Raw genomic sequence first — 19,979 nt, forward strand, 5'->3', positions numbered from 1 at the left:
ATTAAATTTATTCTCCATTTGAAAGAATGTTTTCCCAAAATACAAATAATTCCTTACAGAAGTATTATTTATAAAAACCTAAATTGGAACCAACCAAAGTGTTCCACAATAAATGGTCACACATTGACATAAAATTTAGGTATCAAAATGTTTACAAAGTTATTTTAATGCCACAAAAAGCATTTACCACACAATCCTGTTAAGTGAAAAAGAGAAAACATAAACATATATAAAGAATGTCAAATACATACAGAATGTCAGAATAAATATGAGGAATAAAATAAATAAGTTGTATTAAGAGTACTTTTGTCTTCAGGGAATCAGTTATGATACGTTTCCTGCTTTTGTTTTGTTAAATAACTTTCTACACTTTCTAAATTTTCTACAATGAGCACTATTATAATAAAAAATATAGAGAGCTAAAATAATGTTGAATTTTGTTATTCTCTTGGAAGAATTGTGTATTTTTATATTTAGGCTAGAATACATCTGACAAAATTATATAGTTTTATAACGCTCATAATGGTTATATTAAAATCATTATAAACCCCATTTCAATTAGAGATATACAAATACCTTAAATATGTACATATTATATATCATTAATATTTTAGGTATAATACTAACTTCTCTTTAATGTCCAGGAGGATTTTTACTGTAGTCTGAGTTGGTGGTTGATTGCTTGCTTTGCTTTTATACAAACACTTTTGAAACTCAATTTGGAAGCTTATAAACAAGGAGATAATGGGCATGCACTTAGTAAAGGATGCCACAGCATCAAAGAATTGAAAGCAAGTTTAAAGTATTCTATGTTTTATACATTACCTTCTTTTGGATTTTGTTAGACTGCATATTAGAGGAAACCTGCTTTTTTAAAACATTGAGTTATGTAGAAAATACCTCTTTGGAAGATAAAATAAAAGAAGTGATAATGAATGATGCATACTGGCACACAGAAAGGTTTATGAGAACTTCCTGTTTACTCACATCCTACAAAGAAACTATAATTTATTATATTTTCCATAAATATTCCTGAAATCAAGGCATTTATACATGAGTGAATGAATGAGTGAATGAATAAGTGAATGAAAATGTCAATGTAAATTTTGTGAACTGCTAAAAATGTTAAAGAATTTTTAGTTCCCTCAATATGTGTGTTTTGCTTTGCTTGTAAATAGTGTAGCTATTTTAGCTTAAGTGGACCAAATGTATTTTAAATCTTTTGCGGGGTAGAGTAAGGCAGGAAGAAGAACAGAAATAAGAACTTCTTTTGTTTTAATTTTAAACCTATCTAGGCAAAAACTATGTAAAGCTTATATTTTATAACCTAATGTATTGCATGTATTTTATTGTAATCTGTGGTCTCCCAATCATAAGTGTTTAACAAAATGTATTTTAAGGAAATAAGTAATGTAAATTTATACAAAGAGTATCCTAGTGGGCATATTTTCAAAAGTCAGATTTATTATCCCAGAAGTGTTCATATGATGGGCAAGAGTTCCAGGTCAGTCTTGGAGGACAACAGAGGCACTCTCAGCTAAATCAGCCATATAAAATCTTGATAAATTAAATGAAGATACAAAGCTACTATTTAGGAGAACCAATGTCTCATTTTTATTACGTAGACATCATTTCTATGCATGAAGCATCAAGTGGCCTTTATTATTCTTTATCTCTATGAAGCACTGTGTTGTTTTCCTATATCCCAAATCACTTTTTCTATAGAATAAATTATGACTAGAGAATCAGTCAGACTCTGGGGCAAAGACTGAAGCAGCGGCAAAGGAAATTCAAATACCAGAAAGATTCAATATCTTATTTCAAAAGAGGCAGAGGAAGGAAGCACCTGAGAATGACTCTTCAAGCATTTCAAAGTCACTCTCTTAGTTAAACATGCTTAGGGGGTATGTAGCTCTCAGAAGTAAGAGTCTACATGATGAAGAAGAATATAATAGTCTTGATTTCATGTCTTCTTTGTAGTTAGGTGAATTCAAACTTTTTATTAGACCACTGAACTTAACCTAGATGGAAAGCATTAGCATGGCCCTTCACACAAAAATTATTAAATAAATGTCACACATCTAAAGTAGACCTTTTATTACTTGGATCTAGTTTGACCCCTAAGAGTTTGTATTATTAATTGCTCTGAGAGAAGTGTAGGAAACAAAAACTAGTTTTGTGTGTTGATGCATGCTGTTACATTCCATCTTTCATGAGGGTACAGAATTTGCTGACACTTGATGAAGCTTAACTAATGTTATGGTGACTGCTATGGTTTGAATGTGACCTCTCCCAAATGTAAGTGTTGAAACTTAATCCCTACTGTGGTAGTAGTAAGGGGGGGGGCCTTTGAGGGAGTTATTAAATCATGTAGGATCCATCCTTATGAATGGATTAGTGCCTTAGAAAAGAGCTGGAAGGAACTAGCTTACACCACTTTTACCCTCCCACTTTCTGCCATGTGAGGGCAGTGTTTTGTCTCTTTTGGCCTCCTGCTCTGCCACGTAAGAACACAGCAAGGTCTTATCAGACAAATAATGCTCGTGCCTTGATCTTGGACTTTCAATATTCCTGACCTGTAAGAATAAACTTCTGTTGTTTATAAATTACCCAGTCTGTAGTATAGTATTTTGTTATAGCAGCATTAATAAAGTGAGAAGATAACCATAACACTGAGAAGAGTTATCAATGAAGTGGTCTCTATAAATTTTGTAAAATTAATCAGGGAAGAAGGGAAGGGTAGAAATGAGAATAAACCAAGCTTGTGGTACATCTGGCATTAATCATTAGGTCAGCTTGCTCTCTGACCTGCCTTCTCATAGTTGTCACCTATTGCCTCAGAATCATGCAGATACTACATGATAGTCTCCCTTAACTGCTCTACAGATAACTTGAGCATTGTGAAATGTTAAGTTTTCCTTTTGAAATATTCTTTCAGGGCCTGCACACCAGTGAAACTACTGATATCAGCTGTTCTGAAGAACCCCAGAAAAGACTGAACCCCAAAGAATGCAGTTTCCACATCCTGATGATTTTATCATCCTTACTCTGACCAAACAATGACCTCAGTTTTACAGCCTCTCACACTCTATAATCGTCCTTAAAAACTTCAGCCCAGAACTCCTCAGGAAGACAGATTTGAGGGTTTCTCCCATTTCCTTATTTGGCTGCCCTGTAATCATTAAACACTTTCTCTGCTGCAAACCCTGTTGTCTTGGTGTATTGGTCTGTTACTGTGCAGCAGACATTATGAACCTAGTGGTCCTACAATATCAGAGTGTGAAACCACTGGCCAGAGAGCTCTCGATCTAAATTCTTATTCTCCCATTTATTGGCACTGTGATCTGGGACACATTAGGTAAAGTTTATGGTCCTCAGTTTCTTATCTATATAATGAAGATAAAAGTATTTTTTTAAATCTGTTATCTGTTTAGAATAAAATGAGCAAACATAATGGAAGAACCAAGTACACTGTTATAATACAATGTAAATCAATAGACATTGTCTCTCTCCTTCCCTCTTCCTTTCTTCCCTTCTCCTATTTGCATTTCCTGATATAATCACCAGCATATAGAAATAAAAACACATTTTAGTAAATTTGGAACAAGTCCAACATCTATTAAAACAAGGTAAAATAATATTGTGATTAAGAATAAGAGTAAAGTGTCTAATTCTGGGGATGGTTCCTTGTAAGCGTTTTGACATATTTGATTTAATCTTCCCATAAGAAGTTCATATATGAAAGCTAAAATTACAATCTTTACCACAAGATAAAAAAGAGGCAAGAAAATAGAATATTTTATAAGCATTTCTTAAAGACTGATAAGGAATTGTAGTGTGTATGGTATGAAGTTGTTTATATTGGCCTGTAAGCAAGCAGTCTAGCAAGATAAAATTATATAAACAAATTTAAAAATATTCTTTTTGGATATGTTATGGTCTGAATGTATGTGTCCCTCCAAAAATTATATGCCAAAATCTAACCCACAATGTGTTGGGGTTAAGAGGTGAGGCCTTTTGTGTAGTAATGAAGTGATGAGGGAGAAGCCCTCATGAATGGGATTAGTGCCCATATCAAAGAGACCTGAAGAAGCTTGTTAGTCTCCTCCCCCATGTAAGGACACACAGAAGGTGCTGTCTATGAGGAATGGATGCCGCAAGTCTACTGGTGTCTCGATCTTAGACTTCCCAGTCTTCAAACTGAAAGCCATACATTTCTGTTGTTTATAAATTACCCAATCTAAGGTATTTTATTAGAGCAGCCTGAACGAACTAAAACGGTATATAAAATAATTATTTGTAAATTGCATTTGAAAATATTTAGTTCAAAAGCAAATGGACTTAAGCAAAGGTAGCTGGAAAATGATGGCAATATTTTAAAGGATCAAAAAATGCCAGGATCCTGTTCTTCAGGACCAGCTAGGAGTCTTCACTTGAAGACCATAGGATTGTTTTTCGAATCACCACCTAATGTTGTTGCCAATCCTAGTCGAGATAAACATGAAAAAAATATATAATAGCTAAACATTAAATGTGGATTGAATGAATGAAACAAATAATATAAAATCTTTCATATTTTCTTTCAAAATAGGCATGCTCATCTTTTAGATTTATAGAGTAGAAACTATTTTAGCTGCAGGTCTTTTTTTAAGCCTGCACTGAATGAGTTCTTTAAATGGGAAAAGGTTATAGTACATTTCTTTGCCTTGTGTAACAAACATACAATAGGTCCTAAGTGCCTCTGGTGTGAGAAAAAAAAAAAAAAAAACTATCTAAAAGCCTGAATATATAGGATAAAGTTTTAACTTACTTGTTCCCTAAGGACTTTATGGACAAAAGTTGAAATATAATAAGCCAATCCTAGATCTTGCAAATTATCCTGTTTTTAATTGTTTGGTGTGAGGTAAATATCATCTGTAAATGCATATATCAAATCTGTACATGTATAATCAAATCTAAGAGCAGTTTTTCTTCAAAAACTGTTACCATTTGCTATTTTGACCTGCAAAATTTGTCAAAAACATGTCAATTTTAAAATATAAAGTATTAATGGCATGTAAAAAGCTGAGAGTATATGGCAAAATGATTTTATGACTTCCAAATCTACTCATTGATTGGTTTTGCAGATCATAATGTAAAAATTGTAGCTGTATGTAAACAATACAAAAAGTGACTATTCTTAAAAGTCAAAAAATTCGGAACTACTTACAATATTATGACTTTGATAATATGACAACCCAGAAACAATCTGAAATGAACACCCAATAGAGGTGGTTAAGACACATTTAGAATTCAATAATGTATTCTAACAGCTTGCCCAGTTTATCCACATAGTCTTCCATTTGAAATCCAATGTTCATTGCCAAGTATATGATGTTTTGATTGGGAATTAGAGAACCATCAAATAGGACATATCTGAATTTGAAATTCAAAAAATTCAAAACAGTTATAAGTACATGTCCCTAAATGCTTTAGCACAAAAGACTGTGCCACTCAGTATCAAGGCAAAGGATTACCTTTACAGCAACAGTATTTTCACTTGCCCCCTCAAAACTGAACATGTCTTGTATGGGTGCCATGATTATGGAAAGCTTAAGATTGTTTCAGACAAAATTTAATAGTTTCATTTAAAAAATTAAGTAAACATGTCTTATGTCCACCACAGCGCAGAAGAGGAGCTAAACTAATAACTCTCTAAATTATTAATGTCATTGATAGTAGAGAAGTGATGTATGGCAAATCTTACGGTTTCTCAATAAGTCTTGAAATTCCAGTAGCCATTCCTAGAAACTTTATTTTTCTGGAATGCATACCAAACAAAATAGACAGAAATGCTGCCTGTTGAGTAACTCCCAAGAGCTGACTCATCTTAACCATTCTTTCACTCAGTGATCATTTATTGCTTACTGGCGTTGGTCCAGTCATCACGTTAGGTGCTAATGATACATACTCAGATAAGAAAAGGCTCAGCTCAGCTTTAAGAGCTTCACAACTGATGGAGGGAGAGAGACATTTAAAACTCTAATAAAATTTGATAAGCCCAAGAGTTGAGATCTACACATCGTGCTGTGTATAGAGCAGAGAGCTATAAATAATTAATCTTGTCTCAATATTAAAAAAAAAAAAAACTCTACAGGGGATATCCCTTCTTCTATCTGGAACTTGAACAAACGCTAGGATTACAACAAAATCAGAGGAAAGTAGATATATTAGACATATTTAACAGCATGAGCAAAGGCATAGTCAAGTTAGAACATCGTGAATGGTCTATGAAGTGTCTTCTAAAAACAATAGTAAATGCCTCTACCCTTAATCTTTTCAATTTTTATCTCTGTAGCCCTTTTGTGTCTGTTCAATTTACACTGCAGTGTAGTCTAAGAGAAAGGACCATGCAGCAGGGCTGGAATTACAGTGATGAAAATGAGGAACACACACCAGAAGCAAATTTTAAGGTTGCAAGGAAAAGCTCAGTAGCCATGTAATATTTTTTAAAATCAAAATTAATGCAAAAAAACTATGATGAATGAAGCATAAAAACATTAAATAAAGAGACGCTGCCATAACCTGGCAGTGTTGCAAAATGGGAGGAATCCTTTCAGTCAGCCCAAAGGTTTCCAGCCTGCACAGTCTCTTCAGGTACCCTTCAGTTCTCACAATGGCTAGGTTTATAGAGACTGACAATGGCGTACAAAATGGGAGTAAAGACCTTTATGCAAATAATCACTTTTTTATTGTAAAGCTTTTATTAAATTGTTTACTTGGTTTCAAAAACAGGAGGATATTTTGTTAACTATCTATAGTGGATGAATTATTTCTCTTTCCTCAGGCTCTGATATGGTATCACAAGGCAGGCACTGCATTGCAAGATTCCTTGGCCACCTCTGTTTTTAACTAATCTAGGATCTGGGAGGAGTCACTTAGCTCTCCTGAGCTGCACTGTTCATACTTATTAGTAAATTAGGGATAACAGCAACTACTCTAAGAGCAGAGTTATTGTGAGCAAAGTCATTTGAAAGAGATTTATACATTTAAAGCATAAAAATTAAACAATTTTTACAGCTCATACTATATCAATTTAACGATTTCTGATCAGTTCAAACTCAGAGACATTATATGCATGTTCCAAACATCCTCTTCCAAATACCACACTACTAGAAATAGGCAACGGTACTCTTCCCGCAGTAGCTTGGGGTTCTGAACATGGAAATGTATGTTTTACTACAAGACTGAAATGATCTGGAGTCCCTAAAAAATTAGATCAAATATCTTGGAATATTTTATATTCAGAGCAAAAGCTATCATTTAAAATTATATGCCAGGTATGCCCCCTTGTTAGCTTCTATATCCTGGATGTAATATGGGTACAATTTCATCTCCTCATTGATAAAATTCCATATTACACCAAAAAAACGGAAATGGTAAAATTAAGATGGAGTCTCTGAACAAATGTAAAGACATTTGGAACAGTCTTCAGAATCAGATTCTAAGCGCACCTGTAATGATTGATTTTCTTCTCTAAGAATCATAAAGCAACTAAATATGGAATGAAAAGGTACATTAAAAAGCAACGCTTAATCTCTCTCTCTCTCTCTCTCACACACACACACATACACACACACACACACACACACATAATCACTGACCTTTATTTCAGACCTACTAGAAAGAATAAGTCCCTCAAAGATAATCACTAACATTAGGTAGGCTTAAGATCACAATTCATATAGTCTTTTTAATAGTTTCCCTTACTTTACTTAAACCTTTTCAGGACTACCCTTGATATGTCAGCATTTGCTAAACTCCTAGGCATTTTAGAATTGTATTTGATTAGCTACTTTCTTCAATTTAGATGTAGGACTTGTTTTGTGGTTGTCTCAATAGTATGAGGCTTTCACCTCAATTTGTCTTGCCATACTAAAATTATGACTGTCATCTTAAGACATGCAGTAGGACTAAGTTTTAACTTCTCAGCCCATGTCCCTCATATCTGTTTGCCTACCAAACACTCACTCCTATTCTTTCCATCTGGCTTCTGTTTTCACTGTACAAGTCTTATTAGCCTTTTGAGTCACCCTGAGTATCTCAATTGACAAATTCATTATCCTTTAAGTATTGCACACTTTACTAGCACTCCTTCTTAAAACTCCATCCTGCTTCACCTTCTAATGCAAAAGCACAAGGCTCCCTCTTCATCCTGGATACATTTTCATTCTCCATTCCCTCCCTCCCTCCCTTCCTCCTTTCTTCCCTTCCTCCACTTCCTCCCTTCCTTCCTTCCCTTTCTATTTTAACGTTGGTGTTCTCTATGATTGTATTCTCTTGCTATCCTTTTCCTCTCTGCCCTGAGCTCAGATATCTCCTGAATTCCAGATAGAGTGTTTTTATTTGATATAATTTCCTGAAAGGCTATTAGTAATTTTTGATTACCATGCCCACAATGAAACCCTTTTCATTTATGGTATCACCATTTGCAAAATCACCCAGCCACAAAATACTGGCATTATTTTTGACTACTTTTTTTCTTTATACCCCACATCCAAAAATTGAGAGTTGAATCATGAGGTTTTAACACCTGTAATACTCCAAATGTCTGAGATGCAGGTGGGTGACAATGAAGTATAGGGTTGATGTGGTTTGGCTCTGTGCTCCCACCCAAATCTCATCTCATCTTGAATTGTAATCTCCACATGTGGAGGGAAGGGACCTGGTGGGAAGTGATTGGATCATGGAGGTGATTTCCTCCACGCTGTTCTTGTGATAGTGAGGGAGTTCTGATGAGATCTGGTTATTTGATAAATGTTTGGCATTTTCCCCTACTCACCCTCTCTCTCTCCTACCACCATGTAAGCAGATTCCTGCTTCCCCTTCACCCTTCTGCCAGATTATAAGTTTCCTGAGATCTCCCCAGCCATGAAGAACTGTGAATCAATTAAACCTCTTTTGTTTATAAATTACCCAATCTCAGGTTGTATCTTTATAGCAGTGTGGAAATGATCTAATAGAAGGGTTAATGATACTTATGATGTTATCTAATAGATTATTGTGAATATTAAACACAATAAGATAATATTTGGAAAGTTGAACACCTGGTATCTGTTATTGGTACAGCATTTATCTATATGTAACCTATTCCTCAAATAGGAGCACCTAAATGGCCGTGTCTATTTACATATATACCTGCTTTTTCTTTAGCCTAGAATATCCTTCCATCCCACACCATTTAGACCCTACCCATCATTCAACATCCATCTTAAATATTCCATCCTCTATGAAGCCTTTGCTGATAAACTATCTTTCTAGATTAGTGCAATATTTCTTCCTTTCATCACATATATTACTTTGTACTTCTCTTTCTTCCTTTCATCACATATATTGCAATCTTTCTTCCTTTCATCACACTATTACTTCCTTAGACATATATTACTTTGTACTACTTGTACTACTTTGTACTACTCTTTAGCCACTTTATCTCCTGTATTTTTCAATATTTTTAAATTTGGTAGACTAGACATGTTTCTCACCACCGTATTTCCCAAGACTTGACAGATACAATGCTATTGCTCACCCAGGCTATTGTTAATTTTACCATATTCCTTCTCTCTTTATTTAAAGTCATTTAATTCATTCCCAGATAAAATGGTAACTTCCTTGGAAAACAGTATCATATTTATCCTTTCTTGTCTTCAGTGCATAATACTTACCCTTATTCAAATAAATGCTCAATATATTTTTGTTAAATAAATCTAAATTGAAGAATTATAAATTAAGAATGAGTCCAATACAGTTCAGAAAAAAATCCAAAACATCTCTTACTATAATCTCTTGTTCCATTCCATGACAGAAAATCAAAAAATACATAGAAAAATAACTCAATTTAACTTAGACCCATGCTGATTCCTTTTTTTCTTTTGTTTTGTTGTTTGTTTGTTTTGTTTGTTTGTTTTGAGGCAGGCTGTATTGCAGTAGCATGATCTGAGATCACTGTAACCTTTGCCTCCCAGGTTCAAGAAATACTCGTGCCTCAGTCTCCTGAGAAGCTGGGAATACAGGTGTGCATAACCACACCGGGCTACTTCTTGTATTTTTAGAAAAGATGTGGTTTTGCCATGTTAGCCAAGCTGGTCTCAAATTCCTGGCCTCAAGTGATCTGCCTGCCTCGGCCTCCCAAAGTGCTGGGATTATAGGCAAGAGCCATCATGACTGGTCCCATGCTGTTTTCTACAAAATACTTTTGAGGAAAAAAAGAGTCAAATGTAACTTTCCAATAATGATGCAGAATTTTTTAGAAAAGCAAATTACAACTCATCTCCTTAATCAAGGACTGCTTCTTTTAGCCAAGTCTCTCACATATTAGATGTATTAATCTAATCCTGTGCACATGCTATATTGAAATCATTGTTCAACATTGATCATATTTGTGATTATAACCATATAAATTTTCTATTGGGCTTAATCTGGCAGTATCTACACTTTATTTTCTAGTTATTATGTGACAAGAATTTAAAGCTGAGGCAATCATACCCAACTTATTAACTGATTCTATTTGCAATAGAGAAAAATGCACTGAATGTTCTGTCATGAGTGACTCCTAAATAAGACCTTGACTATCTTGTACTCTTGGTGATAGTTTTACCTCAAAATAAATAAATGTTTCTTACTGCTGAGGATAATGCTCCAACTGGTCTCTGCCAGTCAATTATAATACAAAATATTTTTCAAATTTATGTGTGTATTTCTGTTTCTTCAAAATGTGTAACTCTTTAGGTGATACAATATCCATTTGAGTGCTCTGGCAGCAAGTCTTTAAGAGTCCCATTATTGTTTCCTGCAAGTCTCTAAGGCTCCAGCATTCACAAGTACTAGCCATGTCACCTTTGCTTCTGGTCCTGCATCATTCCTATAAATTTGTTCCAATAACTTGTCTTTTGCACTATTGTTTATGAAACATCCGTCAAGAAAAAATGTCCCACAATTGGAGACAGGCAAAATCAATTACTGCATGTTCTTTCAGAGTAGTTCAAGGATGTATCTTTTATTAACTTTCTATTGACTAGACTCTTTTACAATTTTGTAGGGCTAGAGGTTATCTTGCAGAAAAATGTGATAAATTCAAATTTCATTAATGAAAATAATCCTTGTCTCTACTAATGTAAATAAATGTGCACAAGAATGCAATTGGTTTTAACTCAATAAAAAAAGAGATAATTCCTAACATTACAGTGTATTGCTCTGTAGTATATTAACTGGTTTTATGTCCATTAGAAACTCATTTCAGCATTCTTGACAGATTATATTAATCTCTGTCCTCCAAGACCTTTTTTGAAAACCCAGTCTTGATCTTACTAGTTATTTTATTAATTAATGAATTAAAAACATCTTTGACACGTGTATTTTATATTGTATGAGTCATTTTTTAACCTTTTGAAAATTATAATTCAGAAATAACAATTCTTATGCTAAAATTTTTATAATATAAAAAGTATAATGTGAGTTAACATCTATTCTGTCCTTACTCTATAACAGCCTTATTCTGAGTATTCTCTCTGATTCATTTGCTTTTCACAGTAATGCTATGAGGTTAGCCCCATTTTTATTACACTAATTTAGAGAGTGAAAAATTGAGGTACAAGCAGTCTAGCTTGCTGAAGGTTATAAGGCTCTATTTGAAGCCAAAATATTTTTATTTGAGTCTACATGTTACCTTTTATAAATACTGTATATTTTTATGTTTCCAAGCCCATGCCTTCCTATAAAATATGTTAGTTTATTTGGGACTGAGGTTCTGTCCTGATCCCTTTCCTGCTAAGACTCATTAACTGTTAAATCTTACTGCTTCGAAGCAATGCCTAATGTCCAATCTTTGAGGTGACCCTCAAATCTTACAAAACACCTTCTTAGCACAGTGGTTCTCAAATTCAACTGTGCATCAGAATCACCTAGAAGGCTTGATAGAATAGCTTGTTGAGCTCCATGCCCCAGAGGTTCTGATTCGGTCAGTAGGTCTGGGTGGGGAAAGAGAATTTGGAATTCTAAGAATTTCTCAGGTGATGCTGATGCCTCTCCTCTGAAGATCACACTTTGAAAACCACTGTCTTAGTACATATTGCTAAATCTCCTGCAGGTTGATTGCTAATTGACCTAGATTAGGCTGTCATCTATTTCTTGATCATAATACTTATATTGCTCACCTGATTTCTCTGGATGAGTCTAACCTTTCTTCTGCCTGCTTTTGTTATTGTAGAAGCAGTTGTCCTCATATATGTTGTTATTAATATAACTATAGATGCAAATATCGTGAAATGTATTGGGGGGTGACCTCAGTATAGCAACTGATTCTCCTAAAGGCTCCAGTACACTGCCCTATTTGTCACACCTGCTATAGTCTGAATATAGGACAGTAAACATTTTGGGGGATGGGGTGAGAAGTTATTTGGAATATCAACTTTTTATTGTTACAGTGTCTGCAAATTATTACCCTTGACTACCCTACTAATTACATTGCTCCTACCGCCACTACTATTGTAATTGCTTCCATCTGATCCCCTACTGCTTCCTAGCTCCAAGGCTGCTTCTTCATGGCCAAAGAGCTTTATGGACATTGTGTCCTTTTTTCAAAGTTATCTCCTCGTCTAGCATTAATGATTTATGGGATCAATGTAATAATGGTTAAACAGGAAAAGAAATGAAGAAGTAAACAGATTTGACATTCAACTCTCTGATGCTATTCCACCAGTGTTGAACAAAGGTACAAGAAAAATAGCTTTTCATTTTGGGAAAAAAAAGAGTAGAAACATAAAAGATGAAGAAATACTGCTTATTATTTCTTGACAAAACAAACCTCCTTTAGCAGTTAAGCAAACCAGTTTGTGATCATACTATAGCAGGTTGCTGGGCTACTTTATACCTAACGCACCAATACTGACAGAAGTCTGGCTTGCAAAAATGCTTTTAAATAGTTTTCTATAGGAGAATCAGCAGAGACTAAAGAAAAATAAAATAAATAATGAAACAGCTTTCTGCCATATCATTTTCTTATTAGATTTTCCAATAGCCACCCCGCCTATCACCACATCATAAAACCAAAGTACCAGATGCTGTAAGTGTTAATATATGTAGAATAGTAGTTGGTTTTAAAGGTTTGTTAGATTTTTACTGGAGCTTGCAAGTTAGAGAATCTGTTTCAAGAACATCAGAACGTGTACTCTACTTGTTTCGGATGGCTAGCTAGAAGGAATTAACACTGAGCTTTGATCAGGAATAGACTAAAAGGAAAGAAGCAGTTATTTTTCAGATGATACCTCTTACTCATACCTTTCCTAAATAGAATGCCAATTCTGACTTTTTTTTTATAGTAAATAAAGAAGAAAAGGCATATCCTGGGGCTCTAGTTTCCTTTGGCTTCTCTCATATTACCCTAAAATATCTTCCAGAAAAACTCAAAATTCAGTGGCAATTGTGAAAATGATGTCACACTGTTTAATTCCATTTTAAAATTCTCCAACTGATAATTCACAAGTTAAAAATCTTTTAAAATCTATATATAATGACTGTTTTCACGGGGACCATTGAAGGATAAAGTGCATATTAACTGCTGCCAAATAATGTTGGTTCGCTGTACCATTTGTTAACTGGTGAATTAAATTTTGAGTAAGTTTCTTGTGCTAGTCGTGTGTAGTAAGGAGGAGCTTTTATATATACACACACACACACACACGTGTATACACATATATAACATATATCCATACACACACATATGTGTTTTATATATACACATACCATAAATTCACACATTTAAAATGTACAATTTAATGGTTTTTAGTATATTCACAGACATGTGCAACCATCACCACTGTCAACTTTAGAATATTTTTATAACTTCAAAATAAGCTCCATAACCTTTAGTTATCACCCTCAGCCATTTCACGTATTCCCCATCCTCCTCCATCCCTAAGCAACCGCTAATCTGCTTTCTATCTCTATAAATTTGACAATGCTGGACATTATATATGAATTGAATTATATAATATGCAGTCTTTTCTGTTGGTAGCTTCATTTGTGTAGCACAATGTTTTCAAGATTCACCCATGCTTCTGCATGTGTAAGTACTTTATGCATATTTATGGCTAATATTTCATTGTATGAACAGATCACATTTTGTTCATCCATTCATCCACTGATGAACACTTGGGTTGTTTCCACCTTGTAGCTATCATGAACAGTGCTACTAAAAACATTCATTTGCAAGATTTGTGTGAACATGTGACTTTATGTCTCTTGAGTATCTATGTAGGAGTAAAATTGCTGGGTCATATGGTAACTCTATGTTTAGTCATTTGAGGAACTGCCAGATGGTTTTCTGAAGTGGCTGCACCAATTTATATTCACACCAGCAGTATATTAGGGATTGGTTTGATTTCTCTAGATCCTCACCAATACTTGTTCTTTTCTGAGTTTTTTATTCTAGCCATTCTAGTGAGTATGAAGTATTATCTCACCGTGGTTTTGATTTGCATTTCCCTGATGATTAAAGATGTCAAGCATGCATTTATTGGCCATTTGCTTATTTTCTCTAGAGAAATGTCTACTTAGATTCTTTGTTCATTTTTAAGTGGGTTATTTGTCTTACTATTTACTTTAAAGAGCATTCTAATAGTTAATATACAAATCCCTTATCAGGTCTATGATTTGTAAACATTTTCTCCCATTTTGTGGGCTATCTGTTTTACTTTTTGATAGTGTGATGTGAATCATTTAAGTTTTTAATTTTGATAAAGTCAAATTAATTTTTTTTCCTTTGTTGCTCGTACTTTTAGGGCCAGATCTATGAATCCATTGCTAAATCCTACTTTATGCAGACTTACCTCTATGTTTCCTCACAACATTTTTCTAGTTTTAGCTCTTAAGTGTCAGACCCATTTTGAGTTAATTTTTGTATACAGTGTGAAGTAAAGTTCCAATTTCATTATTTTGCATATGAATATCAAACTGTCCCAGTACAATCTGTTGAAAAGACTATTGTTTCCCTATTGAATATTCTTGGCACTCTTGTCAAATATCAGTTGACCAAAGGTACATGGGTTTATTTCTGACTTTAAATTAAGATCGATGTCTATCCTATGTAGTGCCACGTTAACTTCCTTACTGCTGCTTTGTGGTAAGTTTTGAAATCAGGAAATGATTTTGTTCTTTGTCAAGCTCATTTTGGATAATCTGGGTCCCCTGTAATTCCATATAAATTTTAAGATTGCCTTGTGCATTTCTACAAAATAACCAGCTTAAATTTTGATAGAGATTATACTATATCTGTGGAGGAATCTGGAGAGTAATGTCATCTTAAAATTAGAAGTCTTCCAATCTATTAACGTGGGATGTTGTTCCATTTATCTTCTTTAATGTCTGTCTCTCAACAATGTTTTGTGGTTTTCAGAGTATAAGTTTGTAATTTCTTCTGTTAAATTGATGTTTAAGTATTTTGTACTTTGTGATGCTATTATAAGTAGAATTGTTTTAATTTCCTTTTTGTGTTGTTCATTGCAAATATAGACAAATTAAATAGATTTCAAAAATATTAATTGTTATCCTGTAACATTGCTGAACTTGCTCATTAATTCTAATCATTTTTATGGAATTTCTTAGGTTTTGTCTATATATAAGAGAATATTTTCTGATAATATAGGTCATGTTTTCTTTTTTTGCATAATTTTTCATTAGAAATTGGACATTTTAGGTAATAGTAATGATCATTCTTCAGACACTTATTATCTATTTGGCTACTTGTTCAGTGGCTGGTTAGGTTATTTTAGTGAAATCTATTCTCCACTCTGTCCACAATGTGAAGCCTCAAATGTTGCCCATCACAGGGCACAGACTTGGTAGGCTGACTGTTACCTTGGGATGACAGGGCTATGGGTAGGCTCTCTTTGACTTTCTCTTTCAACAGATTACACTGGCTGTTAAACTCCACTACGTGCAGAGGATTTTTCTATTTTTTTCAACAATGTCCTGGGGCATAAACTGTTTCACAGGCTAATCTATTCGAATTTGAGCTTCTTTGCAAGGATGGTTCCCAAGGTCAATGTTTAAATGTTGTTCTGCCCTCATAAGGGGTCCTTCCAGCTGTCTCTTCCCCAGTTAATTTTTTTCCAGCAGACTAGCTGACCTACATACAGTTCAGCCTATATCTCTAATACATCTATCAATCAACTTCCAATTGTCTTTAGGCTGAACTTCTCCATACTCTATTACAAATGATGTCAGTTTCTTTGGACAGGAATTTAGAGCTCTCCTTTCTAAGATCTGTTTCTCCCCCGCAGGCAAAAATCTCTGAGCGATGGACAGGTTCTGGGCCCAAGAACAATGGCTAGGTGATTTAATTATTCCACAACATAAACATATATCAAAACATCACATTGCACTCCATAAATACATGTAATTATTTTTTGTCAATTAAAAATAAAATTTTTTAAAAGGATAATTGTGAATAGGTTTTAGACTGAGAATACTATTTAATCAGGAAATTTAACTTCTGTGAAATGTCATAGCTTTTATGTCAAAACAATAATTATTTTGTCTTTTAAGAATTATAATTGTAGAATTTCTCATTGTTTCTTTTAGAATTATATTGAAACCACAAACATCATGCTGATGATATTCAATATACATTAAACATAAAAGTAAAACATAAAGCATATCCTTTAAAAACATGAAATGACTTAGGTGGTTATGAGGCAATATGAATTATATATAAAAAGAAATAAAGATTCAGTCAGACATATGAAACAATAAGTATATATTGTACAGAAAATGAGCCTGCAGTTTCTGGATTCAAACAGTTAAAGACCTGCTGTTTCATCTCCTGTCAATATTCCAGAGGCTGTTAAAGTCTGTATTTTAAAATACACTTACATTTTCATAACAGTATAGACTATTTCTTAGTTCTGTCTAAACTGTCCCACGTTAATGCATCAGTTTAACTTCCAATTATTTACTCTAATAGGGAGAAAAAACTTGGTTAATGAAATCCAAAATTCATAACCGAATTATATAACATAGCCATTAGTGACCAACTTTTACATTTCAAACATTTAAAGAAATCTAGAAATTTTGATTTTTAGTATCTTTTCACAGTCAGTCTAGAAGTGTGGAGCATAAAAATGGGTCAGCCAAGAACACGATGTTCCAATATAGCCTTTAATCAAGTGTCCATTCTAATATTCAAGAATATGTTATGACAATATCAAAATCTTCGTTTTGATAACAGTTTAATTCACACAATTACATTTCCCAAAGAAATAAAAATATTATGAGACTTGGTCTACATTTTCTCATTACATACAACTAAATTTAATCAGAAAGTATTTTTGAATAGTAATATACGAGCATCCCCTAGGGCTTTCAAAGACATATGTTTGTTTAACAAGGAGAGAAAAGACTAAAGGAGGCAATAAAAATTTCTAGTGGAACTCAGACTTTTAATGATTAAAGCCAAATTCATTTTGAAGCATGAACATGGATATATTCTGTGGTGCTATAGCTGAACTTGAATTGCTATGGGAGTTGATCTAAAACATTTGTTTTGAATCACTTTCCTCTGATTGAGGAGTATTAGACAAGGTTAATAATATTATTTTTAAAATTAATACATCATATTACTCTAGTTATTTTACATATAAAGAAGGAATATTAAGTCCTATATTTTCAAGCATCTTTCCATTCTTGCACACTAATGATAAACAAAACATGAATCATATTTGTATTTCTGCATTGATAAATATATATTGCATGTTTCTCGAAAACTATAACCTAAAAATGACAATAAAATGAATAGCTTAATTAAATAATCTCTTGAAATAATTCTGCATGTCTCTTCCCCTCAAAAAATGAGAAAAGTATAAATAAATTTGGCAAGATTTATAGACTTTGGGCTCTTGACAGATGATCTAGTCAAACTTTTAACTTCATAAATGAGGAAATTAGATGAGGGTAGGAAAATCACTTGTTTAAGATAATGACAGGGGCGCAGTGACTCAAGCCTGTAATCCCAGCACTTTGGGAGGCAGAGGCGGGTGGATGATCTGAGGTCAGGAGTCAACACCAGCCTGGCCAACATGGTGAAACCTCATCTCTACCAAAAATACAAAAAATTAGTTGGCTGTGGTGTTGGGAGCCTGCAATCCCAACTACTCGGGAGGCTGAGGCAGGAGAATTGCTTGAACCCGGGAGGCGGAGGTTGCAGTGAGCCGAGATCACACCACTGTCCTCTAGGCTGGGTGAGAGTGAGACTCTGTCTCAAAACAAACAAACAAACAACAACAACAAAGATGATGACAGGGTAGTCAAAGCAGAATAGATGACACAACCAGGAACAACTGCCTCTCAATGTTGTATTCTGTCCACTGAAGTTATTTCTTTGGGTTTCTCAAACTCAGCACTACTAACATTTTGGGTTGAAAGATTTGTTGCAGATGGATGTGCTGTGCATTGTCAGATGTTTAGCAGTGTCCCTGGCTTCTGTCCAATAGATGCTAGTAGCATCCCTTCCCTTCCCCCGGTTGTGACAATCCAAAATGCCTCCAGACAGTCCCAAATATCCTCTAGGGGGTAAAATCTCCACCAGTTGACTTTAACTTTTTAACCACTGCTTTAGCATTAATGAAGTTGAAATTGTGGAGAAAGCCTTAAGATAGCAAGAGGTCGAGAAAAAACAAATCAAAACAAAAGTGAATTTGATTGCCTGCCCTCTATTTCCTTTGACCTTTCAGTATGTATAAACTCCTTGAATACAGAGAGGGATATGACTAGTTGATTTTTGTTTCTTCAAAGCCCTAACATATTGAAGAAATACACACAATAAATAAGCTCGTTTGAAATGACATTATTTCAAAATAACTTCATTTTCAGAGAGGAAAATGTATTGGATATTTGATTATGTACATCCTCTTAAATTCCAACAAGACATAAAAATTGCCAAAAGATTACATTTGAAACTCATACGGCAACTTCTTACATAAGTGTGGAAGTGGCAAATTAACAGAGAACTCAAGTGGCGTTAGTTTTCTCTTTCATGCACCATTTGAATTGCCCTCAATTTTCATTTACATCCCACACACCAGACTTCCTGCATTTACACAGCTCTCAAAGCTTCTGACAGCAACTTAAAGATTCAGGCTGTGGTTGGGGTAGACAGAAGTCTACCATAAGCAAAAATGGCTAGGAATGCTCACTGTATACAAAGCCATTTTTAATTAATGGTTTACTTTCCAATTATAGAAAAGAAATCATAAGCTTGCTTTCTTCATAAGAGGCAAAAAAGAGAGCCTTAACCCAATCTTATGATTATTATTATTATTATTATTTGCATTCTATCTTTGAATCTCATTGTATTAGTTCATTCTCACACTGCGATAAGATACTACCTGAGACTGGGTAATTTATTTAAAGAAAAAAAAGGGTTTTGATTGACTCACAGTTCCGCATGGGCTAGAAAAGCCTCAGAAAACTTACAATCATGGTGGAAAGTGAAGGAGAAGCAGGGCACGCCTTACATGGTGGCAGGACAGAGATAGCAAGGGAAACTGCCACTTTTAAAACCATTGTATCTTGTGAGAATTCCCTCATTATCACAAGAACAACATGGGGGAAACCGCCCCCACGAGCCAATCACCTCTCTCCAGGTCCTTCCCTCCACACATGGAGATTATAATTGGAGATGAGATTTTGGTGGAGACACAGAGCCAAACCATATCATCCATAAAGTGTGCAAGTATAATAATTTGTGAGAAAAATAACAATTATTTCAATTTGGTAACTAATAAACAGAAATCTGAGTAGTTAAGTAGCTAGCACTTTCCACAAAGCAGATAATCTCATAAAATATTAACTGGTTGTTTGAGTGGTTAAAATTTAACAAGAATTATTAAGTAAAATTAAATTATAAATGTGTCTTTTACCATCAAAATTTTAACAGTTCCTAAGTCGGT

The 19,979-nt window shown here is 34.2% G+C and overlaps 1 protein-coding gene across 8 annotated transcripts in view; it reads right to left on the reverse strand.

Annotated features, from left to right (window-relative positions):
• The window catches only part of PCLO (piccolo presynaptic cytomatrix protein), a 396,658-nt gene that overhangs the window by 259,517 nt on the left and 117,162 nt on the right, over nt 1-19,979 (reverse strand). The gene's annotated exons all lie outside the window — the stretch shown is intronic.

The sequence above is a fragment of the Macaca thibetana genome, chromosome 3 (assembly GCF_024542745.1).
Source record: "Macaca thibetana thibetana isolate TM-01 chromosome 3, ASM2454274v1, whole genome shotgun sequence".
Classification (NCBI taxonomy): domain Eukaryota; kingdom Metazoa; phylum Chordata; class Mammalia; order Primates; family Cercopithecidae; genus Macaca; species Macaca thibetana.